General features: G+C 46.0%; 1 protein-coding gene across 5 annotated transcripts in view; it reads left to right on the top strand.

The window, feature by feature from the left end:
* The window catches only part of NCOA1 (nuclear receptor coactivator 1), a 188,282-nt gene that overhangs the window by 50,290 nt on the left and 120,817 nt on the right, over nt 1-17,175 (top strand). For 4 of the 5 annotated variants that reach the window (XM_075086485.1, XM_075086480.1, XM_075086487.1 and 1 more), the window contains exon 2: nt 4,776-4,947. The gene's annotated coding sequence lies outside the window, so the exon portion shown is untranslated. Of the gene's footprint in view, nt 1-4,775; nt 4,948-6,562; nt 6,623-17,175 lie in introns of those variants that run through there. The other variant, XM_075086483.1, reaches the window with a different exon arrangement.

The following is a 17,175-nucleotide window of genomic DNA, read 5'->3' as shown; positions in this document are numbered from 1 at the left end:
TCTGCTATAGTTAATGCGGGATAGTTTAGGTGGAAGGGGTGTCAGGTCAGCTGGTCTGGACCTTGCTCAAAGCAACTTCAAAGGATGAGCTTAACAAGATCGTGGATATCCCACTTCCTGCCCTCAGCTTCAACCGGTCAAAACCAGCGTCCAAGCCACCGACTTGTGTGGGATATTTATTCCTTCTGCTTTGTTGGGTTGCAGGGAACTACCCAGCTTTGACACTTTGTTGGGGGGAAAAAATGTGAATATACCTAAAGCAGGTCACTTCATTCAGTGAAAGCCGTCGATAGTTTGAGCAAAAAAAAAAAAAAAAAGCTGAATACAGGATTTGGGAAGAAGAGAGAAGAGCAAAGGTCATCAGTCAATGCCAGCTTTAGTGAAAGTGATTGGGGTTTTTTATGTTGGAAATCTCTAAGTGCATATTCCTGCTAATTAAAAGGCTTTCTGATGAAAGGGAAGAATATCCGGGGCTGTTGATGTATGTAATCTATGGATACTTCTTTCTTTTATCCATCCTCCAGATCTCTCTGTACCTTAAACTGAAGGCTTGTGCATAATAGCACTTGTAAAGTGTCTTTTATTATTGCCTCAAGGTATTATGTTTTGGAAGGAAAAGCCGCGATCCAGCTCCTACAGCTTCTTCCTGTGATTTATGGACTATGGGTAGTGGTCTGCAGACAGGTTGTGTAGTAACGACCTGGAAGGCTTAGCAAGATCTTCATCTGGTTGAGGGCAGGAAAGTGTGTGCGACATGGGGGAGCTTGAGGGGATGGAGTGGTTCTGCCCTGGAATTTTATCTGGAAGCTCTTTGGTGCTGTGAGGTGTGTGATTCTGGCTGCCTCCCAAACCTGCTTTCTTCCGCTGGCGTGGGCTCAGGGAATCCGATGACCCTAGGACGGCATCACCCTCTACTTCTCGTGCAACTGTGCTGCAGTCTGGGAGTGACTCTGGGGCTGCCCGTAGGCTGCTTCTGGTTCAGAAGCCATGGTTTCAACGCCTCGGCAAAAGGAGAGGTTGTTATTAGTGTCTGTATACAGTCACCTTCACGAAAGGCTGATCAGGACCTCCCTGAGTTCGGTTGTACTTGGTGGGTTGAGCTCCCACCTTCGGGAGTTTTTCATGCACGTGCTGTTGCCAAAGGTTGCTGCAACCGTGTGCGGTTGGTGCCCCACCATCGCTGAGATCTTTTCCAAAGTACAGTTTCCTCTACTCCTAGGTGAGAATATAAGAATAGCCTCGATGGAACTGCACCCTGTTTCTAAAAGCAGACCCTCCAGAAGGGTGTGAGAACTGGGCAGACCCTGCATGAGACTTTCCAAAGTCTGATCTTTCAACATCTCCAGGACTTTCCTGGCCAGAGATGACATCTGTCTTATCAGTAACCATCACGGGCATCTGCTCTGAGACACGGCCAGTCTTACCTTGAGCTCGCACAGGCGTTTAGCATGCACAACATCCTGCAGCAAGGAGCTGGACCGCTTAGCTGGGTCGTGCGTGAAGAAACCGCTGTTTCTTGTTTGGTTTTGGACTCGCCACCTGCTACTTTCATTTCTTGCCCCCTTGTTCTTGCACGGAGCAGGCTGCTGCTGCCTTCACAGGCTGCTGGTGTGCCCCCCCTCTGACACATCCCGTCTGGATTGGGAAGGGTCTCTGTTCCCAGATGCAAGTTTATGTTTGGTGGTAAAAATGTGCGAGGTCTTTGCTTGTTGTCACGCCGGTAAAAGACCCATATCTCGCGTCCTTTGCGATCTGCAGCTTTCAGAGCGGCGGTGAGCCTGAGCTGTGGTGGCTTTTGTTCGTGGCTTGCAGGAGGATGAGTAACGTGGGGTGCAAGAACTGCTCCTGCTGGGATTTCGGTACGAGCACGTGATTAATGACGATCTAGTTATATTTTATGACTTGTCACTTGGCCAATTATTAATCTGTTTAATATATTCCATGTTATGTAATGTAATTCCAGTTACTTTAGCAATCATACTTTACAAAGTTAAAAGACTTATCAAACTCTTAAGCGCATTGCATCAGAGCTGTTACAGTTTGCAGCCAATCTTGTAGTCTTAATAAAAACACATACAATTGATTTAAGGCCTGTGTGAGTGAGACATCAGTTATTTACATGCTAGAATTCCTGATCAGGTTTTATACCAGTATTTCCCTTGTCTTTCTGAGATGTAAGATGGACCAGTGGCTTGTTATTAGCCTGGTCATCCTGCTCACGAGTTTAAAATACTGACACAAGAGCATGTCCTTCGGTGCTCTCAAGCCTCCCAAGTTAACACTTGCAGGGAGCTACGATAAATGATCCAGATTCTCGTCCAGCTCTTTTAAAGCTCCTGGGATGCAGCTGAAGATCTCCTGCCTTAAAAACAACCAGCTCTGGTAGCTGTTGTTTCACATCTGCCTGCATTGCTGTTTGGAATAGAAAATGTTTCCTGTGGCATGACTATGCCATCTGGTTTCTTTCTTAATTAATGAACAGAAATATTTGTTGCATTCTTCTGCCGTTCCTATAATATTGCTGGTGGTTGCTCTGTTCCTGGGCAGGAACGGTCTGCGGCCACTGCTGGAATTTGCCGTTCCTAGGTCATTCTTATAACCTGACACGCTCAAACCTGTGCGTATTGTGGCTCCTTTCATGGCATTTTGCTTCTCTTGCTGTTTCATATCACTACGTTTCTGATGTATTTTAATATTTAGTTTAGTTTTTCTTCATTTTGTTATATATATATTTTTATTCTGATTATTGCTCTCCTTTTCATGAGAGCCAGGTTAAGTATTTTGATTTTCCATTTTTAGTTTTGGGAGCTTAATCCACCCCCAGACACACACCTCATCCCAGGAATCTGGAAACATATTCTTAAAGTTTCCATGGTTATATATGTTTTTCCGGTTTTAACGTTCATTCCGTAGCATGATTTTGTCTGTTTCTTGTAGGGGTAGTGAGAGCAGCTGGGACATATATATCACTGAGAAATTCAAAGGTAAAATGCACCTTTCACACTGGAAGCCTGAGCAATATTGTGCATCTTTTGTGTTCATTTATGTGCATGTGTGTGTAGAAAGGGATGCTTAACGGGCGGAAGCATCCCATTGCCCATCGGGATGTGCTCTAGTCACACATCACCTCTCCGGATGGGATCCGTAAGCTTCTGGAGTTGTTCTTTGCCAGTGCCTTGGAGACGATGCTGCCGTGTGAGTTTTCCTCTCTCCTTTCGCCTACTTGATTTTTCATGAATAAATTGCAATGAGTGACTTGTAAAAGCCTGGTGTTGCTAATGGCGGGTGCGTTATTAAGACAGTATTCTAACGACCGTGTCCATGTAAGTAATTTCTTTTGTAATAGCAGGAGCGGTGATGGTTTTGAACTAATGGTGGTACTCCCCTCACCTAACTTTAGATGCTCGCGTTTAGAGGTATAAATTTAACCCAGTAATCCTAGCAGCCCTGTGAGAGAGAGGAGAAAAAAAGAATATAGACAGATCCTGGAAGTAATTTAATGTGGACTCCGAACCTGGTGGTTCCTTGGGGACCAGACCTGATCCGCTGAAGCAGCAGCCAGCCTTTGGGGCCAGTTGGGCTGCTGGGGACCTGCAGACATCCCAATCTGGCATCTCCAAGGGGAGATTCGTGGACCTGTTTATTGACTACAGAGGGACCCTGGAATTACCAGCTCCGATTTCCAGCCAGCTCTTGGGTGCCTAAGGTTGATGAAGATGAATAGCATCCTATAGCTACTGCAAATCAAAGTTCAAAAGCAATATTGAGACTTCTGTCTCGGAGCATTTGATAGGGTTGGTAGCAAGCTTGGCTGTAGAAACCGTGTGGAGTGGCTTGGAAGAAAGATGATGAAGCTCATCTCAGTGTTTCCATGTTGTTTTTTTTTTAAATTACTTACTTTTTGATGAGAATTCAGGCAGCGCATCACAATTTGAAGAGCCCTATTTTATGAACGTAGGTTTTTCAACCAAGGAAGGTCTTTGCAAGCCACAGCTCGAGAGGACCAAGGTTCGGACTGGTGGGACTTACAGGAGAGGGGATAGCTGAAGAAAATGGGCATACTGCAGTGTTGGTGTCATTTTATGGCGTACGTGCTTCGGGAGAGAAATATTTATGTTTCTCTCAGGTTCAGAGGCTACCTGGCTTATCGACGGCAATACAGAATGTCTGCGCGAGAGGAGGAACTGGAGAAATCCCCTTGATCCAGTTCTAGCTTAATGCTTGGTAACAACAGCAATTTACTCTCCGTGCCTTTGTGAGGCAGGGAAGGATCTCATTATCTTTGAGTTTTATGAGTTCGGCGGTGGTCTGCAGCCTGTTGGCTGTAAACACCAACTGTAATTTTCTGGTGCTAGTTTTTATCTCCCGTGTTGCGTAGATGCTGTCTCGCTATGGCAGATTTGCTACTAGATCTGTGCTGTGTTTTTCTGGAGGGTAATCTTTATTTCTTAGGAGTGGCATTGGCAGAGAGGGAGGGGAGAATTTTAAAAAAGAAAACGTATTGGTTGGAGTATTAAGCTTTCATTTACTCTATTTCCCCAAGTAGCTTAAAGCTTGAGGAGCCTTGATGAGCTCTTTTCCAATGAAATAAAAAAGATACCATGCAATTGATAGTATTGAAAGGGTCAGCAAGTTATTAATGATGCTGCTGTGAATTAATAGTTGACCTCAACTTTGCTGGTTTTCTACTCAAAACACTGAAAATTACATCGCATGAATAATAATTTGAAAGATAAATGAAAGACAATGCAGACAAACTGTCTTTTCCTCTGCAGGATTCAGTAATTGATGCTGGTCAGAAGAGATCAGAAGAGTTCATGTGAAGACCGCCTATGGAAGGTCGATGCCTGCATTTGCTGAGGCTCTAGGATTCTGTTGTTCTGCTGTTTAATTAACCGAAGAGTCCAGTTTTTCCCATGAACCATCTTTCACCTCGGGGAGATAGAGGTAAGGTTGTGGGTCTCCATGTCTTCTTTCCTCTGGCGGAAAATGTTTAAACCTGTCATGGAGGTGGTTTTTGCTGGAGCGCCTCTTCATGCGGAATTAATTATTGAGACTGCTGAAAGCAAAAGTCACTGTTTTTCTCTGTCCTTGGCATCCTTTGGGTTGTTTTCCATACGTGAGATGTGCAGTCAGTCTGCATTGCATTCATAGCTGCGAGAGTTGTTTTAAAAGCTCATAAAGATGAAATTATTGCCTGAATCAACTGCGCTTTCTCAATATGTTTTGCAAAATTGAATAGCTAATTGCTGCAGTGGCAGAATGGTATGCGAAGGATTTGTGCTAAAGAATAATATGTGGTTTTGGGAAGTCAGTGTTATGCTGTAGGCAGGCTCGCGGTGTTGATCAGGTGAAGTGAGTCCATAACTAGAGAATTTTAACAGTCACAAACTTGGGAAATCAAAATGTTTTATGACAAAGGCTACTACAACTTCCAGAGCAAGAAGTGTGTACTCAGCGTCCTTGTAGCTTTTACTAGTTGATGCGTGTAACAACTTGAACACTTCTGTGGTTTGCCCACAGCTGGCAATATCTTAAAGGAAAATTGTTGTAATGGAGCGGTAACTCGGAAGGACAGTAGAATATATTTAGTAATGGACAAAATGGTAAAACAAATAGCAGTTGGATGATGTGTTGGCTGCAGCTACTGTACGGCTGTGGGCTTTGCAGCCTCTCTCCATCAAGACTGGGAGTGCTTACTGCTGTGGACCGTGAGTACGCAGGAGAGCGGGGAACCTGTACCCCTGCTAACTCCCCCAGAAAACCAGCTTCTAGCTGGCGTGTCGTAAGGCAAAAATTGCATATATCACTACAGCTGCTTTTGTCTGATGAAGTTTTATATTGCATGTATCATGATCCCCATCTGAAATAGCTGGTGTTGCAAGAAACTTTTGCATCAGAGCTGGTTTTGGCTGGGATGCCATGGAAAATGGGATATTTCCTTCTGGATAGAGCATGGCTCAATGCTTCTCTTCAGAGCAGTGTAAATACTGGTACCAGTAGGATACTGGTGATGTATGTCCTCCACAGGCTGCTTTGGCCACCTGGTTTCTGTCCTTGAGTTGGCTGCTTCCCTAAACTGTGGTGGGATGATCGCTGCAGCAGGGACTGTGGTGGCTTGGAGATGTCAGTGCCCCATTCCAGATGTCCTCCCCTGATCGATTTGGTGGCATGAGGGTGGATAATTGGATGCCCAAGATGGGGCACAGGGGTAGAGGTAGCTGGGAGCTGTACCCCCCTGCCCTGCTCTCTCTCTCTGCCTAGTGTTTGACACGCGTTTTTGGGCACGGCTCTTTGCTCTCTGCCTCAGAGTCTTACATTCGTAGCACAAATAATGGCGGTACTTAGGCACGGCTGTAAAATTTGGAAATAGTATAACTTCTGTATTGCTGTGTGCTGTCCTGACTGTTAGCTCGGAGCTGCCAGTGTGGAGGGGAGCTGGGGGGCTGCCTGCGAGTGGTAAGAAACCAGCAGAGCCCTGATCCAGTGCTGGAACTGCTACTCAGAGTTAATTATTAAACTGCACTTTGCCTGATAAATGCACAGTTGGATTCCAGATTTTTCACCGCAAAAAGATCACCTTTCCCTCTGGACATAACAGCTACTTTTTGATTGGAAGCGGGTAAGCCGTATTACACACAAACAAAATATCTTGGCTCCTACAACTCTTAAGATGTCTTTATTTTTCTGTCCAGTATCTGAGCTTTTGGAGAGGTGGCCTAGCAAGGCGGTGGTGTGTTCTCCCTGCTGCCGGCCTCCTGCTTTCCAGGAGCAGATCAATACCTGCCCAGGCTGGGAGCTTGCAGGCTAAGGGTCTTGGGCTGGAGCGTGCTGCAGGCTGGGCTGTACACAGCTTTTCTTCTTCATTTTTCTTCTTTCCCACCCCAGCTCTCCAAAACAATCAGTACAAATTGCTCACCCAGCAGTGGCCAGGCTTTACCTGAGACATCTCTTAAAGTCAGCCAGCTCGATGGATGCAGCGCAGGCAAGTAAAGGGTTAAACTCTTCACTATGAAATTGGATATCGTTGCAGAGAGGACGAGTGAGTTCTAGATTAATTTTAAGGGTGAGGTGCCTCTTCAGCTGCTCTGGATTTCCCCTAATTTAGGGGACTGACGGCCTAGCCCCTGCAGTGAGCCGGGGGGAGCCCTGCCTTCATCCCACCTGGCACCTCCCAGCCTTTCCTTATTCCCCTCACCCCCCCCCCCCCCAATCTTATTAAATTTCGTTCTTTCCTCTAGCAAATGGACTTTTTGGCTTGGCGTGAAATCCAGTTGCCGTGATTGAGTTCCCATCCCCTTTATCCTGCGATGGGGCTGTGAGATGAAAAAATGTAAATGCAATTGCCAAGACGCTCCCTCCCCCACCCTAGCCCTAGGTCTTTGCTGAGCTGAAACTCCCTCTTTATTCCTTAATGATCATATTCCTTCCACTTTAAATAGATTTCCTGCTGTTAACAGCGTTTTCAAGTGTTGCAACACTTTATAAACGGTATCTCATGAGACGTATTTACCGTAGGTGAGTTTCCTTGAAGTCGTAACCTCTGCCTTGCCGTTCTCTTTTCCCGGGGGCTGCTGGCGGGGTAGGAAGGACATGGATGACGTGCTTGGCAGTCACCATGCTTCTAAATCATCTGTTCTTCTACCTCTTTTGTTAGTTTTAGAGAGGGATGTTGTTTCAGCCATGTATTTGAAACGGAGTCCTGCTGATCAAGACAAAGATACGCGCAGCACTTTTGGGGACTTAGAAAGAAGAAATCCCAGGCTTGTTTCGCCACGTACAAATTAAAGCCATTGGGGCACTCCTGGAGCCTTGATTTTAAAAATCAAAGACGACAAACAAACCTGGAACCCCCTCCGTGCCCACTGGAAAAGGCTCTCTGGGTTGCCTGGTAGAGAATGGACAGGACAGCTGCTGTGGACCACGTGCAGGGAGAGGACTGAAGCTTCTGCCTCTTTGTCGAGGACACCCACAGGCAATATTGTATCTTCAGGTTGGGCTTCTTGTACTTCTGCTGGCCAGCCTGCGGCCACAATAACAGGAGATGCGTTTCTCTCTTTAGGTTGCCAAATACAGATGCTGAAGGGTTGAGTCTTTTTGGTTTCTTGGGGTTTGTTTTTTCCTTTTTTTAAGAAGAAAAGCTAGAATGAGCACGTGGAGGCCCCCAACACATTTCATATTTCTCGTGAAGATATCATAGCCAGCTGCCACTGGCAAAACAGTTTATATTAAAAACATTCACCCTTTTGAAGGTGTTTGAGTCTTACCCGAGTCTCCCCCCATTTGGTTTTATTTGGTCATTTGATTCTGCTGCAGTCATCGAATCACAGAACGGTTTGGGTGGGGAGGGACCTTTAAAGACCACCCAGCCCAACCCCCTGCCGTGAGCAGGGACACCTTCAGCCAGAGCAGGTTGCTCAGAGCCCCGTCCAGCCTGGCCTTGGGTGTTCCCAGGGATGGGGCATCGACCACCTCTCGGGGCAGCCTGGGCCAGGCTTTCACCGCCCTCAGCATAAACAGTTTCTTCCTTCTGTCTGGTCTAAATACCCCCTCTTTCAGTTTGAAACCATCATCCCTTGTCCTGTCACTACAGGCCCTGCTAAGAACTCTGTCCCACCTTTCTTATCAGCCCCTTCAAGCCCTGAGAGGCCGCAATAAGGTCTCCCCGCAGCCTCCCCTTCTCCAGTCCTTGTTTGCATAATGTCGAAATACCTCTTTCTGTTAGATGTTTATATGTTAGAGGCACCTGCGCGATGCTAAAGACAAAAGTTTCAAGCATATGTTGAGAAGAAAACAGTTGATGGGATTTCAGATGTCTGCTAGTGACTTTGGCTCTTCTGTGCAAAATTAAGGAAGAACTGTTTTGATACGGGAGCTGATTGTAGTTTCACATCTGAGAACTCTTTCTGTTCCTTTTTGTCTAAAAATACCAGGAGATGCTTTTGTTTTCACACCTAAGTCCTGTAGTTGGACTGTCAGATTGGGTGCTTTGTTTATACAGAAAAGTATTTGAGACACACACCTCTTCCATTAAGCAGAACTTTTGGTACTTAGCTCTTTCAAAAAATGAGACTAAGTAAGGGTTTGTCCATCTTCCATTAAACATTGCTTGCCCAGGAGCTTTGATTAAGTCTGTTTTGAGAACTTTGTTTTAATACCCAGATTGTGGGTTTGCTTATCTTTTGCAACAAACCACTACATCCATTTGCCTTACTACTCCTTGAAATTTTAAGCAAATTCACCTTTTTCTTAGGCTTTCACATTCCTACACAAACCCAGCCTAATTCTTTGACCGTGACCAGGCACAAGCTGCAGAAACCGAGCCAAGGTCTGAGATGTCATTGTCCCTCCGCTGTCGGTCACCACCTACATGGCAAAGCTGGTGGCCCCCATGAGTTCATGCAACAGCACGGTTTTTGTGAGCACTCCTCATCTGCAGCGCGGCTGAGCCCTCTGCGCTGGGCCGATCACTCTCCAGTGGTTTTTCAACCCAAGCTTCTTGTGCTGAAGCACATGAGAAATGCTCGCGTGAACCCTTCAGCTGCCAGTGCGGGATCCTCTTCACAGACAATCCGGGAACGGGAATGTGTTAATCTACCGCAGCCATTTCTGCAGTGGTCAATTTATCATCACCTTTAGTGTATGGCTACAGCATTAATGCAGGTTGTAACCCCTTCCTCTGGGTCTGCGCTGGTTCGCTGAACAACGGAAGCTTAATTCATTGCTGTCTCCAGCTCCACCATGTAGGTAGGTCTTGCTGTGCCGTGGAGACGGGGTGGAAACATGTTTGGGTCTTGGCTGAGCAGGATTGTAATCAGCGTCCAACAGGACGGTAGATGATGCTGGATAAGTTAATGGCTATTTAGTCTGCTGGGTTCTCTGCTGCTCTCGAGGAATTTCTACTGCCTGGGCCACAAAGAAGATGTATCGTTTAACTGGAAACCACACTCAAGTGAGTCCATCAGTTTTTGAGATGTAACGATTTTCTGTTCTTTGCCTAATGTAGTATTTGCTGTACAAGCCCTTCCTGTGGATGTAAGGTTATAAATCGGTGCCTGTTTACTTTCTTTCATTATTTTAGCTATTTTGGTACCTCTTTGTCAGTTTGTGTTAGCTCCTGCTCTGACCTTCTCAAGGTCACCTCTTCGGTGTCGGGCTTCCCGTTGGCTGTCAGCTCTCTGGAGGTGAGACACCAGCCACTGCTGATTCTCCCTGCAAGACACGGCTGTGGTTGCTGCCTCCGTAAGCCAGAGAAGTATGAGAAATTCTGCCTTTTTTGTTCATAGAAGATGATCCAGAGGTTGGCAGGATTAGACTCAGAATCACAGAATGGTTTAGGTCAGAAGGGACCTTTAAAGGTCATCCAGTCCAACCCCCTGCTGTGGGCAAGGACGTCTTTCACTAGATCAGGTTGCTCAGAGCCCTGTTCAACCTGACCTTGAATAATTCCAGTGATGTGTGGAGCATCCACAACAACTCTGGGTAACCTGAGCCAGTGTCTCACCACCCTCATGGTAAAAAATTGCTTCGTTATGTCCAGTCTAATCCTGCCCTCTTTCAGTTTAAACTGTTGCCCCTTGTCCTGTTGCTACGGGCCCTGCTAAATAGTCTTCCTCCACCTTTCTTATCAGCCCCTTCAAGCCCCGAAAGGCCGCAATAAGGTCCCCCCGCAGCCTCCCCTTCCCCGGCTGCACAACCCCAGCTCTCCCAGCCCGGCCTCGCAGCAGAGGGGCTCCAGCCCTCGGAGCATTTCTGTGCCCCCTCTGGCCCCGCTCCAACAGCCCCGTGTCTGTCCCGTGCTGAGGAGCCCCGAGCTGGAGGCGGCGCTGCAGGGGGGTCTCACAGAGCAGGGCAGGGGGGCAGGACCCCCTCCCTCGCCCGGCTGCCCGCGCTGCTGGGGATGCAGCCCAGGGCACGGCTGGGTGTCTGGGCTGCGAGCGCACGCTGCCGGCTTGTGTCCAGCCTTTCACCCCCCAGCGCCCCCAAGTCCTTCTGGGCAGGGCTGCTCCCCACCCCTCCATCCCCCAGGCTGGATTGATCCCAGGGGCTGCCCCGACCCAAGTGCAGGACTCTGCACTTGCCCTTGTTGAACCTCATGAAGTTCACATGTGGCCACCTCTCCCGCTTGCCCAGGTCCCTCTGGGTGGCGTCCCGTCCCTCAGGTGTGTCGGCTGCACCACTCAGCTCGGTGCCATCTGCAAACTCGCTGAGGGCGCACTCGATCTCACCATCTAGGTCACTGATGAAGATATGGTGCAGTACCAGTCCCAGTATGGACCCCTGAGGGACATCACTTGTGACTGATCTCCCTTTGGACAGGGAGCCCTTTGTACGAAGCACAGTTCTGTTTACTCGGCGTGGAATGATTAAAAGAAAAAATCACCATAAATAATAAAAACTGTGGGCGAGTGTTAGTCTTGCTGGGCAGGGACACCCCCTCACGGGCATTGCCTGGCTGTGTTCATGGGGTGATAGCTCTCCATTCCGGAGGGGCTTCCTCCTCCTCCCATGAGGTTTTGTCTTCTGTCCGAAGGCTTCTAGATGGGGTGAAGCCAGCTGGGAGTAGCGCTGGGGACCGTGAGCAAGTTTAACCCTGCAAGAGGCAGGTTCTGCTCCTGGCTGGCTGCAGTCATCGCTCCCCTAGCCTTCAGCAGACGTGCCCTTCGCGGCAGCTTCTGGGGAGAGCGTGGCACAGCACGATATCTGAAAAGGAGGTCCTTCTATGGTCTAAAAATAACAAATAAACCTGCTTAGAACTGCCTTTTTTGTTTCCCTACTTTTGATTTTGTCTTTGAAAGAGGAAAAGTTTAGATTAACTTTGCTAAGGTTAAACCCTTAGTAAGGACTATTTGTGCTTTTAGTTGGAGAAATCTTTTTTATCTTCCAGTTATCACTAAAAACATTTTTTTAGAGCTGACGGGGTTGTGTAACCACTTGTCAATAACTCAGGAGAGTGGTAAGATCTGTTTCTGGTAAACTTTCAAGAGATAAACACGAAACCTCAAAGCTACCGCTTGGCTGACAAAAAGCGAGAAGAATTTTTCTGGTGTTTTTTTCCTTCCGTGCTGAGTTGTCGGCGAATACCTTTCACCAGCGCTGGTGAGGTTTTACTAAGTACACGGCTTTGTTTGCTTCTCAGAAAGAAAACTATCGATACCTAGTTCCTGTGGTTTGACAGTGAAGGCATACGCATTAAACACACACGCACGCGTCTGCTGCCATCAGGGAAAGACCAAAATTTAAAGTATTTCTTGGCAGTTTTGCCTGAATACTGGTTTAAATTATTATTTACTCTTGAGTCAGTCTTGTGAGCCGGAGACAGTGGTGTCATCTGCGATAGCACTTTCCAAGAACCAGAAATACTGGTCAATAATTTTCATTACAAGCAAGTTTTAGGAGCACGACACCCATGAAATCCTGGTGATTTGGAATGCAAATCTTAATTTTCCTCATCCTTGATCAGCATTCGTCCGTGGCATCCTGTCCTCGTCTTCCCTGATGTGCCGACATCTTAAAGCACCTCAAATGGTGCTTATAACTTCAGAGTATGTTGCCGGTATGAATTATCAACTCGGGGTGAAATTCAACATCTGCAGAGAAATTGTCTGCATCATCTGATGGCCGGCTGGAGCAGGATGGAGAGGCTGCAGAGTGGCTCTGCCTGGGTCTGTGGCAGTAGGGTAGCTAACCTTGTCTCTCTGAGGCAAAAAGGCAAGTGATGTTTTTTCCAGAAAATGAGTTTTTTTCCCTTATATTTATAACGCTCGCTCTCCTCCTTGAATTTGCATACCTCTTGGAGTTGCGAGTTAGGAGAGCGCTAGCTGTTGCGAAGAGGACGAGGCTGTAGGAACATATAGCAACAATATGTAGGAATATATAGCAAAGTCCTCATAGATGCTTTTTTTCCTTTATGTTCCTAAAGACCCTAGACTCCCCTTGCAGATTTCAGAGAAGTCTCGTGAGGTGAATAACGCCGTAGCTTTAATGTGCTTTCCCTCCCCACCCCTGCTTCCTCTACCTTGTTATCCGGGAGTTTCTTTATACAATGAAAGGCATACATTTGTTTAATGGAGCTGTCACGAATCCCAGCTACAGATGAACTGTGGAATGTATATTGAAATATATTTGGCGAAGTTAAAATGAAATTCAAAATCAAAGGAAAATTGCCCTGTTGCTTGTTACAGTTCATATCAAAATGTCACCTGGGAGAAAGCATATTCCTTTTAGAAGCGTGAATGGGTTGTTAAGAAGGGACCAATTTTATCTGTAGGGAAATTCTCTGCTGTCTTAAGCTCAAGTGTGAAGAGGGAAAGGCAAACTAATTAGCAAATTTTAATAACAAAGTAACGGAATATCGGATGGATGGTGTGTCTTTTAGCATTGGATTTGTACAGCTGAGCAGTTGCTGTGTATCTCTGAACATGTAGCAAATGAAGGGGAAATCTTTTATTAAGATATTGGAATCAAATCCTGATTTAAGCAGCCTTAAATTTATGGCCACCGTGATAGTAAATAGTCCAGGGATGGAAAATAAGTGAGACTTCATACTTGCAGTGGAAGATTTAACAAACAGACTTCAAGAAACACTCCTAAAGGATCACAGGAAAAATCTTGAATGGGCAGTTCAAACCCCACAATTACACAAATGAAAGAACCACGAAGGAAATGGATGCTCTTGTGCAAGGAACTGTCATCCCAGAGCCTGACAAACGTTAGAACAAAACCCCGTGGTGTTCCTGACAGTTTATTATATGAGAGTCGTAAACAGAGAATTCTCCTCAATGAAGCTGGGACAAGGAAAAACTTCTTCACCCTGAGGGCAGAGCCCAGAGCTGACCTGGAGCAGGTTGGACCGGAGACATCCCAAGGCTCGACCTCAATTTCCCGGTCATTCTCCAAAATATTTGAGATTTAAATGCACAGTATTTGTAAAGCAGACACGCAACTCTTGGTAACTGATGAACAAAGAAAATAGGAATTCGCTAAACCTTATAGGAAATTACGGTCCAGATCCATGGATTGGTTTCAAGGCATGGAGAAACCCCTTAGGGAGCAGGGCAAGGTATTACGAGTGGCCACGCAAGTGGTCAGCAGTTGGGTTTAATGACATTAATTTCTAGTAGAAATCCCTTCCCTTTTACTGCACCATAAGCGAGCAGATGGCTTTGCTGTGCCTTTCTCGCCGGCAGCCCATTTTAAGCTATTTAGAAATCTGAGGACATTTAAAGTTGGTTGTGTTGCAGCTTCTGCCTCGCACGGCGCCGAGCAAAGCTCTGCTCACGCATCTGCGGTGTAAAATGCTCATTAGGGTTTTCAGACGCCTTTGTAACTTCAGAGCGTTCACATTTCTCCCTGCTTTGATCCCTGCAGAAGAGAGGGAAGCGAAGCCGCCGAATTTTGCTGACTCTCATCTCGCTTGAATGGGAGACTCCTCCAAATTTCTTACATTTGTTGTCTCCTTGCGTTCTGCAGTCTCATCTTTAATCCCTCTCTCCTGTGTCTTTAATTCATGAAAGTAAGTAATTAAAGACCCAAGCACATGTCAGAGTGATGATATACAGATACAGCTGCAGCGGGTTTTTTCTTAAATATAATAGTATAATGTCACAAATGAGCTCCCTTCGCTCTGTATTTCTCTGGACTCCGTCTATCTTTAGATGGAAAATACAGCTGCGCAGCAGTCTCCTGGCTGCTGTAAAAACGGGGGGGGAAGAGCTTTTCCACCTCGTGAAAGAATGTTATTTATGACTATACCATGAAGAATGGCGTTGCTGCACAACACTATGGTAATCCCATCGCATCCCTATTTCTCCAGCAGATGAAAATACTTCATTACAATTAGATGTTGTTTGCTTCTTGTTTCCTGAGAGGGTCTGCAGTTAAACTCTCGACCTTTTCCACCCTGCCGTTATTAATGGGAGTGTTGGGAGCGAAGTATTTCATCAGTCATCTACTTGTACCTAGGCCTGGGTTTGGGATGCTGCAGTGATCTTCGAAAATGATGGAGTAATAATGGGTGAATGACAGGGTAGAAGCGATTTAGCAACTCTTTGGCATGTTAAATATGAAGGACAGATAAATTTTACAGCTGTTAGTAATGATTAGAGCATTTGCAGACAAGTAGATAAGTCATTACAAAACCGAAATGACTCCATATACCACCTACCCATCTATTGTCAACACCGTGACTGTACATGGGGTAAATAATTCTAGTAAGTACAGAAATCTTATTAAAATTTTTAATTAACTCATCAGCAGACTAATAAATATTTCATGACAGCTAACTAAATGTCTGCTCTAATGTGTAAGAATGGCATCCTCCTCGCCAGGAGGCCTGGTGAGAGCCGTTTGTCCTGCTCACGAGTGTTACAGGTGGTTGCAATGAACTTTCCTTTCCAGTGTGGTGGGGTGTCCACCTCTGGCACGTTCTCCTTTCAAAGCTGTGGTTTTGAGGAGGAGAATAAAACTTAAAAGTGTATGTTACAGCCTAATTCTTTGTTGTTTCTAAGAGTAATTTAGTGAAGGAAAGGGCTGGTTGCCTTGATGCAAGGACAGGGGGGTGAGACTTGTCCATTAATTATCGGTTTGCTCTTTGATATTTGGGGTTGGTGGTGCAGCGTTTCTCAAAAATGATAGTTCGGGGTTTCCCTTCTTCTGCCTGTAATAGGTATGCGACTTCATAAAACATATAAGAGATCTTTTCGCAGGTGGATGCTCATGTTGCCGTGCTCTCCATCCAAGGACAGGTGTCACCTTCCAGCTTGACCGCCCAGGGTGGCATCGCCCTTTGCTGGGGCAGCTGTCGTGTCCTTCCCTGGCGCCTCCACCGCCATCCCCTAGAGCAAGGGGAGGAATAGCCTCTATTCCTCATGAAAAGAGCCCCCAAGGCCAAATATTTTAAATATTAACTCAATTAATAGGATTCGGCTGTGATTACCCAGGTGTCACAGAGCTGCCATCTTCTAAAGGCGGCATCTCCAGCCCCAGCCTTCCCTGCGCTGCAGCAGCCAGCGAGTGCCGTGCCACAGCTGAGTCTTTTCATCGCTTTGTTTTCACAGGCTTTAATTATGGAGGGGAAAATAAAACCGTTACTTATATCATAGTGTGATGGCATGGGTATAAAATAAGCCGTATCCTTGCACCAGCATGAACTTCACACTGAAGTGCCGGAGCCGTCTTATTTGCCTGTATTGTTCGTGCAGCTGCGGGAATTGCGCGCACATCTGTTTTGCGGTCCTGAAATTTAGCCCCACGCACATTTACAGATCATTGTGAACCAGCATATTTTTTCGTCTTTCTTAATGCTTTAATAAATACCAGGGGTTGGGGTTTTTTTTGGTTTTTGTTTTTTTTTTTTTTCTGGGTTATTTTTTTTACATTGAGTTTCATCTTCCCTTTTCAAACAAAGTGTTGCTGGCAGCTTCAGCACGCTGCCGCAGAAACGTTTTTGCAATGCTGACTTTACAGTTGCACAGAGGATGTGTTTGTTATGTGCACAAGTTTTGTTACATAAGCTGGCCTTCACTTTTTCCAGTTTGTGCTGGAAGATATTTTATCTTCTCCCAAATTCCAGGGATTTATAGCCAGGTAGGATTCCGCCCCCCCCCCCCCCCCCCCCCCTTTTATTTCCCAGTTGATGTTTTCTTTAAAAGATTGGGTCTTCTGCTTGCATTTCTTGCGCTTCTTGGAGCCGTTGAATTCATTAGCAATGATTCGTAATTCAGCGGACGAAGCAAGAAGTTATTTTCTCTGGAGCAGTGAAGAATTTTGGGGGAGAATTCAACAAAAGTGACACCGGGTTACTTATAGCTCACAGCCCTTTGTCACCTCGGTGGGATCCAGTGTCTTTCAAAGGATGTCCTACTTTTTGGAAACATTATGTGGAGCAGCCCAGCCATTTTGCTGTATTTTCTCAGGCACTTGACTATTTTTGTATTGTAGAAACAGTTTTAAGGAGCTCTGAGTAGCATCGGCAAAGGATTTTAATGCAGTTGCTTTCTGTGATGTGTTGTGAAACGGCTTGAGCATCTCTTGCCCTCCATTTTAACAGACCAGATACTTGTGGATCTCTTCTGCTATTAATATCTGTGATTTAGTAACATCATTTTGGACTTAATTCTGCAGTACTTCCCTCCCCAAACTCTCCAAGGGCTGTGCATTTTAATTAGTTTAGCC

Source organism: Phalacrocorax aristotelis, chromosome 3, assembly GCF_949628215.1.
Source record: "Phalacrocorax aristotelis chromosome 3, bGulAri2.1, whole genome shotgun sequence".
Classification (NCBI taxonomy): Eukaryota; Metazoa; Chordata; class Aves; order Suliformes; family Phalacrocoracidae; genus Phalacrocorax; species Phalacrocorax aristotelis.
The sequence above is the reverse complement of the archived record's forward strand: the minus strand, read 5'-3'. Positions and strand labels throughout refer to the sequence as shown.